Below are 21,624 nucleotides of genomic sequence, written 5' to 3' on the forward strand. Positions count from 1 at the left end.
CTATGTGACTTTGATCTAAATTTTCATTAAAGAAAATAAATGAATAAAATCAAAAGTCACCGTGGCTTTGCCAGTCTGTCTGGCTGTTTGGCAGTAGTGTTTGTGGAATGGCTGGCTGTCTCTGTTGTGATTTTTGTTAAGGGATATCTGAAGGGTGCAAAGTTCCCAAGCCAATGTGCATCAACACTCTCCTGAAGACTTATAAGGGTGAGAAATTAGTTCAGTCTTCATGTCTATTCAGTCTTTGCCCTTTCTGCTGAGACTGCTAACCAAAGGGGCACAATGGGCCCAATTTTGCAAACACTTATGTATGTGCATAACTTTATGCATATTAATAGATTTTCTGAAATGAATGGGACTACTCATGCATAAAGCTAAGTATGTGCATAAGTGTTTTCAGAACTGGCTTCTTCATGCTGTTTGTGATTGGTTCAGCGATTTTTCATATTAAAGATGTTATTCCTCTTTCTAGTTTTTGCTGGAGGTTCTGTTGTACTTTTTCTTTTCTTTTCCCCCATTAACCATTAAGCTTGATATTTAGTGTCCTTAGTGCTGAGAAATAATTATTTAAAATTACCATCTCTCCATGTAAATTAACTTTAGCTGCTCATTTTTAACAGTAATTTGAATGCATTTTCTCTGGTACATATAATGCTATGGGTTTTAGCATATTACCACCATTGGTTCAAATTCATCCCTGTTGTAGCTTCACTGCAGTCAGTGACTGAATCTGTCCCATTATCTGGATAATGGGAAAAGTTGCAGATTTTATTCTTTGCCTATTGAAAGCACAAGGTTTAATGCAACTTTTACTGAAACTGGTAATATTGCTGTACCGGTCTATAAGAGGCATGTATACTAGCCTGTATGAATCACCCAATTTTATGATTGTACTAGGTTTGAGCCCCTGCATCGGTGGAGTCTCAAACATTATATCTGGAAGTCTTCCCTAGAAAGTACACGTGCTATTTGGGGCCAAATCTTTGTTCTATTAAAGTCCAATGGTTCTAGAATTTGGGGCTTATTTAGAGTCTTGATAATGGTATTCTTCAATTCTACTATCATGTTTATCACATTTGCAACTGTGTGTGTCTGATAAGCAGCACTTATAAAGGATGTGATGAAATATGGCTTGAAGGTCTAGAGATTTAGCTGTATTTGAATACAGTTTGCATATGAGTCTCATACTGCCAGGGGCACAATAAAGATGTCTCCATTGTGGCACGATGGCCACCGCAGTCTAGCTACTCAGGTCTATAATTTAGAAGGAGAATAATTCTAAATTACAAGTGATGGGTCTGATTGTGCTATCCTTAATCAAAGTAAGGGTTGCGTGATTGGGCCATGTACTTTCAATTGGATTTCACTTACAATTCATGATGGCAAATATTCAGATTCTTGGAATTTGTTGTTCTTAAAAAAAAAGCCATTTTTTATTATTTCGGGTTTATGTATCAGCAGATATAAATGGAGAACAATGCCGAAACAATTTTCCAAAGTTCAAATTAATATGCGGTTTTACAGTAGAAAGCATTACATCCTCAGACCTACATGCATGCTTAGCTTTAAACCCATGAGCAGCTCTACAGAAGTCAGTGGAATTACTTAGGTGCTTAAATTAAAGAATGTACATAAGTGTTTGCAGGATTGGGATGGTAGCATGAAAGTTTAACGTTCCTAGTCAAACTAGATTACAGCTATATAAGAAACATGGATGATGCAGATGATGAAAGAGATACATCCCTCAATTTTATTATTGTTCCAGGACATGTTCTGTCTAGACTCTTTTTGCTTCTTGTTGCTTTATTCAACAACTTCAAAATAAAATCAATTCTTTGGTTTCGGTTTTGATTTTTTTAATTACACAGTCTCAGCTATTACAACAGAAGAGTTGCACTGCCTCCCAAATTGTGGGTGCAAATCTAATTAATTGTATTGCTAACTGTCCAAAGTGGTCAGTGGTTCAGGTAATCACATTTGAAGATAAAACTGAATTGTTGCCACAAAATGCAGGTACAAATGTTTGTGTTGCTTTGGAGGTTCACCCAGACCAGTAAGGTGTTGTGTCATCACCTGTCCTGTAAACTTGGGTGCTTCTGTGCTGCTCAGCTTTGGCTCAGCTTCCGCCAGCCTGCTTACTCCTTGCAGTGTGACACCAACACCTCCTCTAAGCCCAAGTCTCCCCAAGACCATCTCCCCTGCAGTGCTCAGCCTCTCTCTCTCTGTATCACTCACAAAACCTCATCAAGTTTGCTCTTCCCTTAAAGAGTCAGTGCACAGCACCAGCCTGTTAGTTTGGCTGAGGATTTTACTCTTCAGTTTGGAACTCTGCACTGAGAGGGTTGTGTAATAAAAACAAGATAAAGTTTATTAACAAAGAACATATATTTAATTGATACCAAGCGTGATAGACCCAGGCTAGTTGGGTACAGCACAGTAGCAGAAAGCAGATATACTGGCCACTTTATTAACAATTTTCTGTTCCCTGACTGACCAGAGCAGGGGCTGCTCCAGGCTAATGAGAACACCTGACTCCAATTAACCTGCAAAGAGTCAGGTCAGGCCATTAAGCTAATGTAACCACCTGACTCTAATTAAGGCCCCTCTGATAACATAAAAGGGCTCACTCCAGTCAGGCAGAGAGGAGCCAGGGGAGAGGAAGTGTGGCTGAAGGGCTGGTTAATGAAGACACCCTCAAGTCATTGGTAAGGGAGCCCTAAGGTAAGGGTGAAGAAGGGAGAAACAGGAGAGCTGTGGGGAAGTGGTCTAGGGAAATGTAGCAACTCTGGCAGTGAAAGGTTGGCTGCCAATAGCTGCTACCATTAGGGTCCCTGGGCTGGAACCCAGAGTAGAGGGCGGGCCTGGGTTCCCCCCAACCCACCACTACAGAAGGGGAAAACAGGCCCCTGTCAGGACAGGAGGCTAAACTGTTTTGGCATGAGGCTGTAGGAGCAACAGAGTCTGTGGGAATTCTCACCAACCTCCATTGCTGGCTTATGATGAAAAGGGCTCAGTAGATTGTATCTCTAGCCCTAGAGCGAGAAGGGCTATATGGAGGGTTGCAGTGAGCCTCTGAAGCTAGCCTAAACCACCTGGAAGCGTGGGACCCACGGGGACAAGGTCGGAGCTCTGCCACACAAGTAAAAGGAATAGTGCTAGCAACGGTTACAAACACACACAAGTAAAGAGACACTTCTAAGACTAAATCCTAACTTAACAAACAGGAGTTTTTGGTCAGAGTAGTTTTCTCACCGTAGTTGTTCTTCCAGCATGCTTGGCCAGTCCGTAGCCAGGATCCAACACAAAGCTTAAAGCACTTGGTTGGTTTGTCTCCTCAGGTGAAGGGTACCAAAAGGGCTTTCTCTCTCTGCTTATATTCTCAAAGTTTATCTTTGTTTTCAATGTCAGGAAGTTGCCCTATGAGCTCAGCTTGATGTGTTCACCAGGCGGCTGATACTGCAAAAATTAACAGGGTATCCTTCCCCCCACCCCTCCTGATAGTTAAGTGGCTATCTCTCCAACTCACTAGTTTCATGGCTGTGTTTACCTTTATGTAAATGTACTTCCATTGTCTTTCCTTGCTCAATTTACACTGGAGATGCATTCAAGCAGCTGGAACCACATTCCTTTGTCTAAGGGATCAAGGCACCCCACCAACACATTTTCCATATTTCACGTATTACCAGCACAAATTTATAATTTTTGTATGTCTCCATATATACACCACAAAGTAACATTAATGACCCACATGTTACCAGTTCACATAAGATACCTTACATGATCCCTTTTAGATACAGATTATGACAACAGTGAGTTGGGGTGCACTGAGCTGGTCAGGCCAGCTGAGACTCATTGTTATAGACCAGGGAGCCCCTTGCCCTCTGGCATTGGGATGCTCTTAGGGTCACAGTGTTGCAGATACAGCTTGAACCTGCTAAAGACAGGCCACCTCCCTGAAAATATGCCCCTAAAATCAGTCTATTACTGTTCTGGATCTCATCATCTTCCCAGTACTTTTCTCTACATGCTCCCACATTCTCCTCATTACCCTTTTCTATGAGTAATGTCCGCCGCACAAAACTGAAAAGCTCCCACCCGCTTTGCCTTTAGTCCTTCTGTATCCTCTTCAGAGCCAACCTTTTAGGGAAAAGACGTACATGGATCGTTTTGTTCATTCATTCAACCCTCTCCCATAACCTCGTATCTTTCTAAATGAGCAGGAAGCTATTTGTGACTGGTGACTCACTGTGAAATTTTATGAGGGATTACACTGAACATTGCTGATTTACTTTCTTCCAGCTTTGTCAGTGGTCAATGACCTAGCAGAATTCCTTTGTAAATACTTCTACAAGTATTGAGCCACGGAAATCACAAGGTTTCAGCCTTTCATGGTAATGGTGGTTTGTCTCATTCCAGGCAAATGCAAATAGAAGGAAGAGTTGACAAATTTTGTACTTTCATTTAATGAGGAAATTACTTGGCATTTAACTATTACATGGAGGTCCATGACCAATCTCCCATCCTTCACCCCAACACTGTATGCAAACTCTAATATATTAATGTAGTTCATTAAAAATACAAAAAAAACTATCAAGATGCATACATAAAGCATTCATTAATCACTTGAGCACCACAAGAGGTCTAGGATCCTTGTAGCTCTTGCCATGAAGAGGACTTCCCAGCTGGCATCTGCCTCTATGACCTTTCATTCCACTACAAAAGTATGGAGGCTGTATTAACTTGTAAGTGAGTTTCTGCTGCGTGCCAGATTGGGGTGGAATGAAGAGCATTCCTCTGACTTGCCCATCTTAACCTACATATGGAACACCAAATCCATGGAAGTTCTCTGTGGAGTCCAAGGGAGGGTGTGTGTTGTTTGTACCATGGATGCAGCAGACCCTCCCCTCTGAGGAGATACCACATCCATTCATACAAAAGATCCTTTCTTTGGGTGAATTTAGGAGGACCAATCCTTCCTCCATTTCCCTCTTCCCCACAATAGTGTCTTACATTTCCATCTGACATCTTTTCCTACTAAAGGGTCAGAAATCTCTTCTCAAACGTTATCAAATTATATAAACCCACAGAAAAATAATTGTATGCAATACTGAAATACAGCCATCACTGAGATGCAACACTACGGCTGTTTATAAAACTGTTAAATTATGTGGTTTTATTCTTCTGTCTTTGGATTTTCACTTTGGGTCAGATTTTCAAAAGTATTCAGCACCCAACATGCTGAGTTAGCCTGAAATCTGGCCACTCTGGTGCTTAAGTGGAAGCTGGGTTCTTTTCTGAAAATCAAACCCCTGATTGTGTGTGAGCCCTTTTGAAAACTTTGACCATAGTCTTTTAAGATTAGTCAGCCAGGAAATAGTGGAAAATGAGAGGGAGATAGCAAATAGTACTTCTAATCTGCACCTGGAAATCCAACTACCTTTAACAATTTGCAGAAGAATACACCCACACATATATTGCCTTAATAATACATAAATCTCTTTGCAAATTAGAAATAAAATGCATTTCTCATTTTTGTTGTGAAATTAAGCACTTTTCTCTATTACTGTTACTCATTTATAGTTCATATTCCAGATTTAAAAAAATAAATAAATAAAAACTGGCAAGAGGGTTGCCTGTACATGTAAGTGTATATTTCCTTTCCAAAACATTGAATTTAAAAAAATCCACAATGTTACAAAAAAAGGAAAACTACATTGTCCCAAACTTGTTAGAGACTCAGAGAGAGGGAAGGTCTGAGAAAAGTAACAGGAAAGATATATTGGCAGGAGAAAAGTCTTTGAGTACAAATTGGAAAATAAGATATATACAATATGAAGAAAATCAAGCGACTGGGGAAATGATGCAGTGAAAATTGTTATGGGTAAATTTTTGTTTATGATTAGGTAGTTTTCAGGTATCTGACCTCAGTGAGCCTACTTGACTTTATTAAGGAAAACTTCAGCATCTTCTGGGGAATCATATACTTTCAGGTTATTGGGCAGGAAAATCTTAGGTTTGGCTGGATGTACAAAAGTAAACTTCAGCAAAAATACTTAGATAGGATTAAAGTTGCAAATGTTAGTTACATCCACAAGAAATTTTTGGTGAAACAAAATCCATTATAAAAATTGTTTTGCCTGGAAAAAGATAATATAATTACAATTCCCATATGCCCTGGTATCTGAGGAGTTATTGAATCTTTTTCTACATAGACTAGTGAAATACTGTAGTATTTCAGATACTGCAGCATGGTAACTGAGGAATATTTACATTTTAACTGTGATCATAGCAGTTACAGAGGTAGATATTAATTGGCGTGTGTTGATTTTTATTGGAAAAATCTTGGAACTAAGTCCAGATAGTTAATCCACTTTAAATGTTTTTTACCTTCTAGATCTTCCACCTGTAGAAGTCAGGTTTCAGAGGAGACAGCTGCCTCTAGAATCGAGATGATTTTGCCTTTTTTTTTCTTCATCCACCCTTTTCAAGATTGTTGAGCTTCTTTTCCAACATCTAAGTTTTGTTTTCTACTCTTTATTGGTAACTTTTGGCAGCTGCAATGGCTTCTTTGGAAAGAGATGTGTGTTCCTCAACTCCTTTGTCTCTTCTCCAGTGATTGGTAAGTTGCTTGACTAAACTGTCAGTATAGGCAACAAACTTGTCAACATCACCTTCAATGAAGATGAGTTACAAAGGAAATTTCCTGAGTGTGTTGTCAGTTAAAACCAAAGCGATACTATCCTCTCCATCTAAAACAAAAAACATAGTGCAATCAGTTACCTTATGCCTCTTTTTCTCTCCCCTATTCACATCCACTTTCCTCAGGGTAAAATCACTGGAGCTGAGATTTTTTTAAAAAGCTGAAAACCTTTCTAGAGAAAATGAGGATTAGCACTAGGTAAATTTATTTTACCTACTTTTAAACCTACATGAACATAATGGGATCTAAATTATATATTGACAAAAGAGGGGAAAATGGAGCACATTCTAACGGAATCAGTGCTGCAGTTTATTTACTACTAGCCATTCATTTGTTTTAGTTCATAATTTCCAAATTTAAGCTGATACTATTATTCTTTGCATGGTAATGGTTTATTTCTGGATTGCTGAACTTCTGTGTTCAGTGGTGTGATAGCGCTTAGGTACTCTAGTAATAGACACAGTAGAAATGCCTAAGACAGATCCTTGTTTTATATTTGTTTCTTAGTTATTGTTTACAGTAGAGAACTAGGCTTAATGTAGGACTATCCTTCTGTGTTTTATGATTATAAAGGTGTTCTGGATTTATTGTATTTCAGATCTTGCCTTTCTGTGATTTATGCATCGACATGCTTAATTTTTCAGTTTAAAAAAAAACACTTAGTAGTGACTATGGAAGAGTGAAAAACAAATAGCCTTTGAAAAATGAAGGGGAAACAAAAGAGAGAAATTCTGATCAAAAACAGAAATGCTATTTAATAAAATATGTAAGGCATTTCTTGTTACAAGCTTAGTTTTGGAGAGCAGTGTTTTATTTCTAATACAACAGAAGCTTCCCTTTGGCTAAAAAATCATCTTGTTTTGTTCTTAAATTTGACTCAGTCTTTGGAAAACAACCAACCTGGTTTAAGATTTCAAACAAAACGGCTCATGAATCAAATTAGTTTTGCAAAACTCCAAAATATTTTGCAAAATGACAGGCTTTGACTGTCCCTGCTTAAGCGGAATCTCTCAAATAAAACAAAACAAAACAAAAAACCAAAACTTTGGCGTGTCTGAAAAGATGTATATTTACAGGAGATATGGCAAGAACTCACAGAGAGCACCACCAAATTGTGTCTGAATGACAAGGATGTAAATCTCTTCATTTACTATTTAATAGTAATAAAATTTATATTAATGTGCTCTGAAGGACAGCAACTACTTTTGTACCAGGAAAAATTCCTGGCTATCTCTTTGTGCCCTGATTAAAACACTTGAAGATAAAACGTTACAATTCAGTGTTTTGTAAAGGATGTATTAGGAACACAATTATATTATTATTTTGTATAAAACAGTTATAAATTTACATTCCTTTGTGCATAGTACAAGATAACTATCTTGAATAATAACTATACAGGAATAAAGTTGTGACCACAAACAGCATTACATTTAAATCAAAGCATCTTTCTTTGTTGGTTCAGATTTTATTAAATTACAATAATTGTTTTGTTAAGAGATTTTTAAATTGATAGGACGTAGAGAAAAGAGTGGTGAACTATGTTGTACATTTTGATGTCACCAGCCTTGAAACAGTTCTCTGCTCGTGTGTTTTTGGATGAGTTAATTCATAAGTGGCAGCTGGCATGGTATACTACTACCCTTGGCAATTGCCTTATTTTAAAGGGTGGGAAAGGTGGTGTAGTAATATTGATTATCCTACAAGCAGTGCTTTGGAGGGTCAATTAAAGACCATTTATTTGCAAGCTGACGAGCAGCCAGTATTGAAAACTGGAGCCGTTGGCCTTGTTATTACCAGTAGCTCAGCACCAGAGCCATGCAGCTCAGTAGATGTGACAGGCATATGGTTGGTCGAAGAAGGGAATTTCTAATCACTTATCCCCATGCAGCAAAAACTTTGTCGTCTGACAAGAAAGCATGTTTGTTTCAGCTTTGAAGTTGTGGTCTCGTTTTTATAGATATTTTAAAGGGAAATATTATTGCTGCAATGACTGTCTGAAGGCATTTCTCTGCATTTTGCTTTTTTCTGTTTTGGGCTATTGTGCCAAGGTTCCTCATGATTTTCTTGTTTAGTGTGTCTGACTTTCAGATTGATCTCTGCCTGGTTCCTCTAGGATTCACCACTGGATGTGTAGACGGTTCAGCCAGCGATGCAACGGCGAGTGACAAGTGCCAATCAGTAAACCTGTCTCTCCTTGGGAAGGCCCAATGGTGCACAAGGACAGGGTAGTGGAACCCCCTGGGTGTAGGAAATGTCCCCAGAAAAAGGATGAGCCAGTATCCTGTTGGCCAATGATACCCACACTACCAGGACCACAGCCATTTAGAAAAGGCGCAGTTGTGATAAGGCAGATACTTCCTTCATCTCAGAGTGGTGGTCCAGCTAGAAGCTGTAGCAGGCCTGTACCAATCATCTTGATCATCATCTTGCCGTTGGAGTTCTATAGTCCCTGCCAAGAGAGAAGGTGGAAGGCCTATGGCAACCCCTTCCTTCTTTGTTTTGCCTAGGCATACACATCAAAGGTCTGTGCTCGATGGTTGCTCGGCCTGGTGGGGAAGAACCCAGGCATTCAGCAGCGGCTCAGATGTCCAAGCAGCCCTATGTAGGAGTGGCCTGCATATCCCAATTCATGGAAAGCCCTAGAAAAGGTGGGCTAAAAAGCTTCCTTCCAACTTCTTTCCTGGCTCTAAACTAATTATTGCTTGTTGGAATGTTTGCACTATGCTAACCGGCCTTAAACTGAAAGACCATGAATTTCAGAAAACAGCCATAATTGACAGAGAACTACTGGAAGTCAATATTGCAGCCCTCAGTGAGATGAGTCTTTTGGAAACTGGATCACTAGATGAAGTAAATTACCACTTCTGCTGGTCTGGGAAACCTGAAAATGAACCAAGGTTATACTGTCAGTTTTGCTGTCAAGAAGTCTGTCCTCTGTGCATTTACCCCTCTGGTATTTATCAATGAGAGGATCAAGTGGCTGGATGGGAATATGAACTCTGGAACCCAGACTCTTCTGTCCATCTACAGGCCAATACTTGCCTACTCCAAACAGCAAAAAAGGGAGTTCTATTTTCAACTGGAACAAATCCTCAAGAGTGTCCCTCTAAGGAACAGACTCGGTGATTTCTTCAAGAATCTCCCCCTGAGGAACAGACTCTGTGATTTCAGTGCCCATGTGGGTAATCACTGCAAAGATTGGGGACACATCATTGGCTAACACAGCACAGGTAGCATCAACAAAAATGGCCAGTGTGTCCTTGAGCTTTCCACCTCTTGTGATCTGATAGTCTCGAATACCTATTTTGCTGGCAACAGTAGCAGGAAGATCACATGGAGGCAACCCGCTCAGGACACTGGCATCAACTTGACATCACCTTGATCTGTCACAAACATTCACGATGTACCACATGCTTGATCAATGCATAGCGCTGATTGCAACGCTGGCCATACCCTTGTCAGGACAAAGCTCCAATTACATCATAAAAAGATCCATTATGTGAATTCAAAAGACACATCTCACCTCAGCATCACTAACATGAAGGACTCTGACACATATGCAAAGTTTCAATGTGTGCTTGAGCATGTTTCTGAAAAGGATCAACTTGATTCCCCTGATTCTGACATCTTGTGGGAAAATGTCAAGAATAAGACACTGTCTGCTGAAAAGGATTTCTTTGGAACAACAAAGAGAAAACAACCTGACTGATTCGCAGCATCAGAATATCTGCTGCTCCCACTCATAGGAAAGAAAAAGCAAGCTCACCTAACTTTACTTCAACAACCAAATAAGTCCAGAAATCTTAAGTTCAAAGAGGCTGCAGTCCAGAAAGCCACCAGAGAATGTGCCCAGAACTATTGGCAAGGCCTATCCAAAAAAGATTCAGACCTGCTTTGAAAGAGGGGAACTTCATGTTACCTATGGTGGAATCAAAGAGGCATGTGGTTCAATTTGTAAAAAGACTGCAAACCTGAAAACAAAAGATGGTACCATCCTGACTGACAGGCAAGAACAACTTGACCAATGGACTGAGCATTACTAAGAACTCTACTCAAAGGATGACTTTCTGTCATACTGTCTTAGCTGCCATCCCCCAGCTTCCAAAGATGCAGGAACTGGACCAAACACCAACTCTTGAACATGTAGAGCTGCGGTTCGCAACATGCACACAGCTGTGGTCCAGCTCACCTGTATGCTAAAGGCTGGCCTGCATGGCGGGGTCTGGGTTCCCAACTGCCTGGCATGGTGGGCTCTGGGCTGCCCTGCTGCCCAGCATGGTGGGGTCAGGGATCCAGGGCTGCCACCCAGCCCTTCAGGTTTGGGGATCCAGGACAGGCAGCTGGCCGTCTCTGCACAGCAGGAGTCTGGGGTCCAGGATTGGGGTCTGGGCTGCTGCTGCCCTGCCACCTGGCCCCTGGGGCCCAGATAACACATTGTGGGCTGCATGTGCTGCACACAATGATAAATAATTTTGAGAGCCACTGATGTGGAGAAAGCTATCAAAGAGGTTGTGCCGGGGAAAGCAGCACGCAACAATCAGATATCTCCGGAGCACCTAACGGCAGGGCAGGAAGAGAGCCTGTGAGCGACATCCAGGAGCTTCTCTGTGCCTCCTGGGAAGAAACCCCCCAAGGTCTGAAAGATGCAAACATAATCACTTTTTACAAAAATAAAGGGGACAGAGCAGACTGCAACAACTGCTGAGGGATATCTCTGCTCAGTGTGGTCAGCAAGTTGCTTACGAGGGTCCTGCTGAAAAGACTCAAGTCCTTGCTGAGAGAACTTATCCTGAGAGCCAGTGTGGGAGCCAGATGCTCCGTGACTGACATGTCCTTCACAGTGCGCTTGTTGCGAGAAAAATGCTGTGAACAGGCACCTCTCTGTGTAGCAAGGCCTTTGACAGAGTTAGCAGGAATGGCATATACCTGTCGAAAACTGGCTGTCCACACAAAGTGCTCTTCCTATTTAAGGAGTTCCATGAGGGAATGAAGGCAACTATCCAGTATGAAAATGAAACATCTGAGTTTAGCATTAATGCTGGCATGAAGCAAGGCTACATCTTAGGGCCTATCAGTTTTGACATCATCTTCCCAATTCTCCGTAAGTATGCTTTTGGAAACAATCAATCTGGTGTAGTAATTGAATAAAGGCTAGATGGCAGCTTGTTCAACATCAGAATATTTCAGAGCAAAAGACATGTCACCCAGCTCACTATTCGGGATTCGCTCTTTGAAGATGACAGTGTATTTGTCTCTAACTCACATGATGAATAAGTTCTCTCATGCATGTATTCAGATTGGCATGGTAATCAGTATCAAGAAAACAGTTGTCATGTCACAGGGTACCAACATCCCACCTAAAATCTATGTCAATAATGAAACTCTGGAAAATGTGGATCACTTCTGTATCTTAGCTCAACCTTAACCAGCTCACTTAGCCTTGATAGATAATTTGATGTGAGAATCAGCAAAGCCTCTGTTACCTTTGGCAAACTTACCTCACATGTCTGTATCAACAAGCTGCTAACCCTGAACATGAAAGTCTCTGTTTATCAGACTTGGGTCCTCAGTACTCTCCTTTATGGCTGTGAAAGCTGGGTCACATATTCCAAGCAGGAGCAGAGATTGAACAGCTTCCACATTCACTGTCTCAGAAAAGTCCTTGGAGTCACTTGGGACCAATGGATGGCTAACAACAAGGTCTTTGAGAGAACCAGCCTACAGTCTATGCAGGCTTCGCTGGCTGAGACACATGGAGCATATGCTTCAAGATCGTCTCCCGAAGGCTGTACTCTGTGGTCAACTCAAGAACTGCCTGTGACGCAGAGGAAGGCCAATTCACCAATACAACAATAAGGTCAAGCAAGGTCTAAAGAAATTCAGCATTCTCAATGACAACTGGCAAACCCTGCCCACAACTGTTTAGTCTGGAGAAGACAGGACAAGGCTAGTGCAGTCATCGCGGAGAGCTATCAGAGAGCCCAGGCTGAGGCCTGCAGGTGAGCCGAGAAGCAGTGTGTGCTCTAATCTCCATCTGGCGAGTAGCCATTGTGGGAAGGTCTGCCTTGGGCTCTTTTCCCACACTACTGTCAAGCACCATTGACTGACTGTCTGACTTTGTCATGTTTCTTTTCATCTGTCAAGATGTTGGATGGATGTAGTGTCCGACTTTCACACAATTTTTGCCCTCAAGACTCACTTTGGGGATTTAATGTCTCATTTATTTTTTTAGCAAAGTGGAAAAAACAACATCATAGCAAACAGAAATTCTATCACATAGAACTTTGTTGGCCCCCAGCTTGCTTCATCAATAGGATTTGGATTTTTAGCTCTAAGCACAGAACTATTCCATTTGAGCTAACAGATTAACTGGTAGCAGTAATAGGCTGAACGTGGATCCGGCACTAGAGGATGATAAAACACAGATTGAGAGTGGGTTTCACAGTTATTTGCTGACAGCAGAGGAGTGGCTGAGACTCAGGGCTCAAATTCCAGGTTCTGGAGGGGATATGCTCTTCTGATTATCTTTCTCCCACTCCAGCCAACCCATTCAAACTTACACACACTGCCCACCTGTCTCCCTCTGCTTTCCACGCCCACTTCTGGCTACTGATCCTCTTTCCCTTTCTGCTTCTCACCCCCCTCTGGCTCCTGCAATCTCCTCCTCAGAACTCCTCCTCCTGATTCCTAACACCTCGTGTTTTCAGATTGGTTTCTCCTCTTCCTCACTGAGTGGGCACCCTGAAGTGAAGTACTGAGAGCACAGGAGAGTGTCTTCTAGCTATCTGTTCAGGTGTCTCGTGGCTTTTTAAGACCTGGCTTGACAAAGCCCTGGCTGGGATGATTTAGTTGGGGTTGGTCCTACTTTGAGCAGGGGGTTGGACTAGATGACCTCCTGAGGTCCCTTCCAATCCTAATGTTCTACGATTCTATGGAGCAGCAAATGCAGGGAAAACCCTGCTGACCATCCTGTTTCCCCTAGATGGAGCCTGTTGAGTCACTCTGTAGGCGATGATACGTGTTCAATCCAGACAAATGTAGGCGCTGTGTGGGGCTGGATAAAAAGTGTAGCAGCATTAGAACTTCTAAAAAATAACTTTCTTGCAACCAATTCATTAATGAGGGCAAAATAACATATTTTTCCTAATTTAACTCCTAGAAACATCTGAACCATTTTTGCTAAAACTTTCTAAAAAAATAAGGCTCCCGGTATGGAAATCTTCTCACCAAAGAGTTAAAGTTTGGCAAAGTTATAAGAACAGTCAAACCTCAGAGTTAGAAACACCTTGGGAGTGGAGGTTGTTCATAACTCTGAAATGTTCATAACTCTGAATAAAACGTTAAGGTTCTTTCAAAAGTTTACAACTGAACATTGACTTAATACAGCTTTGAAACTTTACTATGGAGAAGAAAAATGCTGCTTTCCCTCTTTTTTTTTTTTTTTTTTTTTTTAGTACACATTTAACACTGTACTGTATTTACTTTTTTCTTCTTCTCTCTCTCTCTCCTTCTGCCTGATTGCATACTTCCGGTTCCAAATGAGGTGTGTGGTTGACTGGTCAGTTTGTAACTCTGGTGTTTGTAATTCTGAGTTCTGCTGTAATTGAAATGGTTTCATACTTGAAAGTATTGGGGAAAAACTAATTTATGGGCTTCTCCCTCTGCTCCACCTATAATAAAGGCATATGTAATAATGACTATATTTGAAGAAAAGTGTCCTACTAAATGGACCAAGTAGCCACATTTTTTTGTAAAATAAAGCAGAAATCATATACCTTAAGACACATTCTTATCTAATGTTTATATTGTAAGTATCATCTCATATGCAGTATACTCTTGCTTGTTTTTGGAAGCTTCTTCAATATTTAGGCCTAATGCAGTTGTTTGTGTTAGCTTTTATAGGTTTAGGATACATTTTTATGAGAATAAATTACATATAAAAACAATTAATTACTGTTAATAAAACTACCATATGGCAGAGTACAGTACATACTGCAGTATCAGAATTTATCTTATTTGTTTTTTTCACATTAGTAGAAAAATATTCCCAATATCTTGTTACTCCCTGAAGTAAGACATTCTTAGGCCCTAATAGCAAAGGATGAGAATAGTGCAGAGGAGTACATTAAGTTTTGGCTGCCAGCATCTTTTGGTCAGCGGAGCATTGTGTTAATTTTGTTGGGGAGGGGATACTGATTTTTCTCATTGCCTGGGGTTAACTTGCAATGAGATGTGGGTTAAAATGTAATAAAAATACATTCTCAAAAATCTATTTTTATTGGTTATATGAAATCAGTAAGGTGATTTGAATATTGTGGTTTTTTTTGTAGACATGTCTTATGTTTTAGTAAGTGAGAACATCTGTTAGGTTACTTTTTTTAGCAATTTGAAGGCTTGCATTTGTTATCAATTGACAAAAAAATGTTTACTTTCAAGCTATTTTAAACTTTAAAGCCAATTTATATTGTTTGCATCTTAGTCTTCCTTGCAAAATTGCTCTTTTGTTTAGGTATTTTGCTATCTGTTTGTAAACATGTCTATTTCTAGGAAAACGTTCTGAAAACAATCCCTTTTTGTCCTTGTTTCCTCTGATTTCCATCCTACTTTCAGGATGCCACTTCCAGTACTGTTTTTTGGCAAAGAAAAGGAAATAAGTTGCAGTCTCTGCAGCCAGTATCTCCATTGTTCTTTGACCCATTGGAGAGAATATTCTTATAAATGGGCCAGATGGCTCCCTATCCTCAAGAGACAGAGCCATTTTCTATTTCTTGTATCCCCTGATTTGAATTGTTAATTTTTCCCCAGAGCTATCTTTCTAAGCTGGCAGCCCCATGAATTGGTAGTGTATCACCAACCTAGATTTAATGTTGGTAAAGTTGCACTTATATTTCATTTACTCACTAAATCATCCCTTATAATGTAGAAGATAAGGATCATTGTATGTTAAAACTCACATGAATGACGTAAAATAATGTGGTCGGATCCGTGATTTTTCACACTGACTGCCTCTCCTTTTTTTTATTCTTATCTCTTCTCCAGAGCATCTACAGTGCTGTCAGAACCCCTTATGTTTATTAGCTTTAACCTCCACCTGCAAATTCCCTTAATATTTCCACTCACTTTCTGGCTGAGGAAGTCCATCAATGCTATTCATTAATCAGCTGGTAGAGTCATTTAGTGAAATGAGACACTCAATACCCATAGGAGTTGAGCGCATTCCATTCCCTACAGGGCAGCCTAGCAAGATGTGCTGTCTGGGAAGCACGTGACTCTTCTATATGGCAGTGGTTGATGAGCACCAAGGAAGCTAAAGGTGCCAGCAACTGTTGTGCACTTGTTTTAGTGTTATCTCAGACTTGTGCACCTGGTACATATTTTATAGTTTTTTTGATGTCCCATTTTCTCTCTTATAGTGTCAGCCTATTGACAGTTTACCTCACCTTATACAATAAGATTTTATCCAGTAACTCAAATAGATTTTGAAGCTTCTATTATTTTTCTTCTTTTCTTGTTCCTGAGAATTCCAGCTCCTTTTCAAGTTTCATAATCCCAATTAGTGTGCATAGCGGGTATTTGCTGCACCAACTTGGGTGTTCTACGTAGCGGTGAAGAGAGAATGAATGACCCTAGTGAGAAAGTTAAAAACAGAATCTGAGTCATCCCTGCACTTCTCAATCCAAGTGCACATAGCTGAAGTTGACATGCATTAAGAAGAAACTGCCATGAGGAAGTTGGCTGTTTCAGCTGTATTTCTCCCAGGCAGATAATATTACAATATAATGTAAGATAATATTTTAAGCTCTCTTTTTTCCAGGAGAGCTGATATTTTCAGTGTGTCCCAGTTATTTAGACATATTATGACAATTTACTAGTTGCTCTCTAGGAATATGCTGAGACACTTGTACTGCACTTTGTTCTTGAAACTTAGGGAAGGGTAAATGCATCATTTTCTAGTTGTCTTCCTTCTTTCACTTTAATAACATAAGTGTATCTCAAATATTAATGTTCTGTAGTACAAATACTGCTTGAGCTTTTCACCGTTTCCTTCTCTTCTTCTGCATATGACCCTACTTCCTCCAAATCCACATGGATGTAGGTGAAGGCATACTTTTTGAGGGATATTGATTTCAGGTAAGTTACATATTTATAATAAAAAAAACATGAGAATATCAGTAGCTGCATTGGATATTCTTGAATGTCATTCCAGAATAATCAACAGCATATAGGGGAAAGGTCATGTTCAGTAGCTGACACTTCTGAGTAAAATAAATATAAATGCATGCAACTGCCGTTAAACATATGAATGCCTACTTTTGCTAGATAACAGAAACTACCAGATTTTTTTGTCTATTATGTCGGCTTTCTGCTGCTTATGTGGTGCAAAGTAGCTGTATTCTGGTGGGAAAATTCTAATTTTCTTTGTAGAGGGGTGTCAAGGTTCCTTCCCCACTCTGAACTCTAGGGTACAGATGTGGGGACCTGCATGAAAACCTCCTAAGCTTACTTTTACCAGCTTAGGTTAAAACTTCCACAAGGTACAAATTAATTTTACCCTTTGCCCTTGGAATTTCCACTGCCACCACCAAACTTTATCTGGGTTCCTGAAAAAACGTAGTTTGGACACGTCTTTCCCCCCAAAATCCTCCCAACCCTTGCACCCCACTTCCTGGGGAAGGTTTGGTAAAAATCCTCACCAGTTTGCATAGGTGACCACAGACCCAAATCCTTGGATCTTAGAACAATGAAAGAAGCATTCAGTTTTCTTACAAGAAGACTTTTAATAGAAGTAAAGGAATCACCTCTGTAAAATCAGGATGGTGAATACCTTATAGGGTAATTAGATTCAAAACATAGAGAATCCCTCTAGGCACAACCTTAAGTTACAAAAAAGACACACAGACAGGAATATTCATTCTATTCAGCACAGCTATTTTCTCAGCCATTTAAAGAAATCATAATCTAACACATACCTAGCTAGATTACTTACTAAGTTCTAAGACTCCATTCCTGTTCTGTCCCCGGCAAAAGCATCATTCAGACAGACACAGACCCTTTGTTTTTCTCCCTCCTCCCAGCTTTTGAAAGTATCTTGTCTCCTCATTGGTCATTTTGGTCAGGTGCCAGCGAGGTTACCTTTAGCTTCTTAACCCTTTACAGGTGAGAGGATTTTTCCTCTGGCCAGGAGGGATTTTAAAGGGGTTTACCCTTCCCTTTATATTTATGACAAGGGGAAATTTGGTATAAAGCTGACAGAGGTGGTAAGGACAGCTTTACCACCTCTGGTATGGAGAGGAGTGGTGTAACATAGATGAGGCAGAGTGGAATGACAGCTAACTTCAGGTTTCTTGTACCACTGGTGTAAATTAGAGCAGGTCCTCAATTGCTCTAACTTGTGCAAGAAATAGATGGTGCAGGGTTGTAGAGCCGCTGCTGCCTGCCTGAGGTGACTCCCTTATCCCACTCCTCCCTCTACAGTCATTACACTGAGTGGAGCTTTGGCCCAGTTAAAAATTTACTCCTTTGACTTCACTTAATGCCTCAGTGATGGAAAAGAACTGGCCTATCATGACAAAGTAGAGACATTGCCATATATTGATTTGATGAGGAAAAAGAGTCCCCTGTATCAGTGGCTGCCTCTTCCTTTATACTTAGACAGATAAAAGAAACAATAACTTTGAAAGCATTGTTAGCTAAATCACCATGATTATTCAGCTTCGTTCAGTACATACTATATGTTGAAGATATAGATGAACAATCAGGTTCTTTGAAAACGCATTACATGTTTTCTACTGACATTCCTTTCTTCTGGAAAGAGAAAATGTGAAACAATATTGTGCTCTTCAATCTCTCAGCAGTTGATTTTGTGTTCAAAACCTAACTTGAATGATAGTTACCCTTTGGATCACCCAGTGATCCATTTTCCACACATTGTCATACATTATCCATTCTAGTTAATTCATCTTATTGCTAAAACTGTATAGACTTAGCCAGCAAGTTAATGGTATATTGTAGTACAGCTTTAAAATATGCATACGTACATTTAAAATCGATAAAACAACATTAATTTGGTGGTGGGGTTTTTTAACACTTGTGTTGTGGTAGTGCCTAGAAGCCAAACAGGCTGGGACCGTACTGTACTAGGTGCTGTACAAACATGTAGAAAATCACAGTCCCTGCATAAACAGTTAACACAGTTTAAAAGACAAGGGGAACCAGATGGCTGATATAAGCACACAGGTCAGACTAAGGGTTTAGGGGGAGACAGGATAACAAATAATAGAAGTTGCCCAATTCTTAGTCATTCAGAAGCAGTAATCATAACTCACCAACCCTCTCCCTTGAGGTTTCAGTTTACTGTTTGCCTTATAGTTAGCACGTATCAGAAAATGGAGCCTTCTTCCACAGAAAATTTTGAGTTTTAGTCAAATAAACACTTCCCTGAAAACTGGGGAGGGGTGCGGAGGAAGGACTTGGGCCAAAACCTTAATCTGATCCAGGTTTGTTCATTATCAGTGGGATAAATTCATTCTCCTTTCTTGCTGTGTGCAAGCAATATATGTTGTTTCTCAATGTGTTTTTAATAAATTGGGGTTTAACTTTACATATGTAAACATAATATATATGGAAGATATTATTTATAAATATAAGAGAGCATCAGAGATTTTAAACATGATTGAATAGCGTAAACAAAGCTTCTAATGCAGACCATTTCCATAAAAAAGCTGCTAAGCACGTTACATGCACACACACTGTTTTTGGATTTCCACAACCAATAGCTGGCAACTTCTTATCTGCTGTATCTTTGTTGCAGTGTGCCAGTTGTTTATTTTAACACCTTCTCCTCTGGTATCATAAGGTCAGTAATGATACCATCTTTGATTAATGCCACATTAATTTTCACCTCTCCTCCCCTCCCCCCATATTTTTAATCAGGCTCACACCTATTGGAATCAAAATTACGTAGATTTATTTTCTTTGTTACATTTTGGTGAATAAAAACTGATGCATCAGGTGACTAAATATGTTTTGGTTCAAATAGATACTCAGGCACTGGATGAATGAATAACTGCTTGAGTGAATCACATGTTTTGTTAGCCATGTACCTTGGATGTACTTGGAGAATAGTTATATAACTGTTAGCGAAAGAACAAGCAAAGAACTCACCAGTGTTGTCTGTATGACTGTTGAATGCTTGAAATTAACTAATCAAAGGTTATTTAATTGATTTTGAAATGCATACAAAATGTCCATGGGTTTCTAGTTAATTGTCAGTGTAAGATACTTTTTGGAACATATTATACCAGGTCAAATTGTTGTATATATTTTATAGACAACATCATTTGTAGACTACTTTTATCATTAATGATCATTTTACCGTGAAATAAGTTATCTAATTAAATGAAAATAAATCAGTCGCTCCATCACATTCTGTCTACTATACTTGTATTTGTAGAGGACATTCCAGCATTGGTCTTTTTGAATTTTTCATGCGGTTTGCATTGGAGGTGTTATATGCAGGGTCTACAATTTGTTTCACCTTTTGAACAAAGCCAAAATTGTCCAGAAGAGGTCCAAGATACAGCTGCACCTTTGCCTTGGAGACTGTCTGAATCACTCTGGACTTCAGTGCCCATGTGGAAGCCTGTTGAGCTTGCTGGAGCTCGTCATAGGCACTAGAGTCTATCTAAGCAGATCTGATGGCTGGATCATAATTTGTGTGCAGGAGTCTCTCCCGTTCATGTGGCTCTGTGTATTACTTTGTTTTTATACATGAAACACGAGATAGCAATTATACATAATAAATCCTATATTCTTATTTCACCTCTGTGTATGTTAACTAGCAGACAGAACAATGTTTTGACTACAAGTGACTTTTTTGATATGTTAAAATGTGTGTTTAAAAACATTTGTATTTCAAGCATTCTATAAAAATGAAATTGTTTATTTTAATTGCTTTACTAACAGTAATGGTCTAATATGGAATAAATAACTATTATGTGGTAAATGAACCACTCCCGTATGAAAGTGCTTTTTGTTGGTGGTTAATTCATTCTTTCCTGTATTGGTATTTATTTTTACATGGTTCATTTTTCATTTCATTTTGTTTTCTTAATGCATCCAGGAGTAGTGAGGTCTTCTCATGGTATTTCAGCTCCTGTAGATTGCAAATACCATGGAAAGACCAGACCTCATGTGGTTTTGACCCTGTAAAAATATCTTGAAGAAATTAAAATAGTAAAAAAAGCACAAATACCCTTGAATCAGGTTACTATGGTACTAAGATGTAGAGATTGAGTCTGCTTCTACAAACCCTTGTTCTTATGAGTGACTTGTCCTTAATCACATGGGTATTCCTGTTAGCTACTGATTCCTAGTTCACAGACTATTTACTGTACTCACTTCCATTTCTATTGCTGTAAACCAGAAGATGCTTTTGAATGTGTAACGTTTAGTGAAAACTAAAGTGAAGGTATTGCTTACTGCATGGGTAATACATACCACTATAGAAAAGACAAGTCTAAAAAGTACTTTTAACAGATTTCATATGAGTTTTTATTTGTTAAAGACAACATGTATATAGGATCTAAATGGTAGAGGCAAATATTTTTAGTATTTTTTGCCATCTGACATTTATTTAATGGACCATAAATCTGTGTAACCATTTATGGTTCTTATGAGGCTTCTGTGATAGGACCTTGTTCTATAACCTTAGTTCAGTTTTTAGTGGATAAGTGTTCATATTGCGGTTAGTAGTAGCTGGCACCAAGGAATGGACATGGAGAATGGATAATCCTCTTATCCCTTTTCTCAAAATCATTTAGGCATTTTGAAGTGGCCTTGAAATAGGCCAAATCCTGCTTTCCTTGGATCTGTTTGTGCAAGAAATGCAGTTGAGGAGCTGTTGGTCAGTGATCAATCTTCAA

The 21,624-nt window shown here is 39.6% G+C and overlaps 1 protein-coding gene across 6 annotated transcripts in view; it reads left to right on the forward strand.

Annotated features, from left to right (window-relative positions):
* CHRM3 (cholinergic receptor muscarinic 3) overlaps positions 1-21,624 on the forward strand; it is a 474,710-nt gene that overhangs the window by 118,051 nt on the left and 335,035 nt on the right. For 4 of the 6 annotated variants that reach the window (XR_012638657.1, XM_074947045.1, XM_074947048.1 and 1 more), the window contains exon 2: positions 6,395-6,619. The exons of the other annotated variants lie outside the window; for them this stretch is intronic. The gene's annotated coding sequence lies outside the window, so the exon portion shown is untranslated. The remainder of the gene's footprint in view (positions 1-6,394; positions 6,620-21,624) is intronic. 6 annotated transcript variants of the gene reach the window in all.

Source organism: Natator depressus, chromosome 3 (assembly GCF_965152275.1).
Source record: "Natator depressus isolate rNatDep1 chromosome 3, rNatDep2.hap1, whole genome shotgun sequence".
In the NCBI taxonomy this organism is placed as follows: domain Eukaryota; kingdom Metazoa; phylum Chordata; order Testudines; family Cheloniidae; genus Natator; species Natator depressus.